This window comes from Ailuropoda melanoleuca, unplaced genomic scaffold (assembly GCF_002007445.2).
Source record: "Ailuropoda melanoleuca isolate Jingjing unplaced genomic scaffold, ASM200744v2 unplaced-scaffold22961, whole genome shotgun sequence".
NCBI classification, from domain to species: domain Eukaryota; kingdom Metazoa; phylum Chordata; class Mammalia; order Carnivora; family Ursidae; genus Ailuropoda; species Ailuropoda melanoleuca.
The window spans coordinates 1-344 of record NW_023192683.1 but is presented as its reverse complement, the minus strand read 5'-3'; the positions used below and the strand labels follow the sequence as shown (position 1 = coordinate 344).

The 344-nt window shown below is 39.5% G+C and overlaps 1 long non-coding RNA gene across 2 annotated transcripts in view; it reads left to right on the top strand.

Annotated features, from left to right (window-relative positions):
- LOC117798044 overlaps positions 1 to 344 on the top strand; it is a 2,454-nt gene extending 2,110 nt beyond the window's left edge. For both annotated transcript variants that reach the window (XR_004622795.1, XR_004622794.1), the window contains exon 3: positions 215 to 344. This is a non-coding gene — a long non-coding RNA (uncharacterized LOC117798044). The remainder of the gene's footprint in view (positions 1 to 214) is intronic.

Below are 344 nucleotides of genomic sequence, written 5' to 3'. Positions count from 1 at the left end.
AAAAAAATAAAATAAAAAAATATATATACAGTGGTCTGTCCACTCGGTGCACTGTCCAGGGGTCTGGAGTGTGTTGAGATCTTCCCAATAAAATGAAGGTCAAGTTGCTGTACATCATACTCCCTATCACTAATAAAGAGGTACAGTATTTGGTGGGCTTCTTTAGACGAGGGTGGCAAAATATGCTGTATTTAATTATTTTTACCTATCACAGGGTCACTTGAAAGCTGTCAGCTTTACGGGGGACCGTATGAGGAGGGAAGGTTTTCTTACTGGATCAGGTTGCAGAGTAAGTACTTCTACCTCTGGTCTTTATATTTAGGCATTGGATTTTGGAACAAACT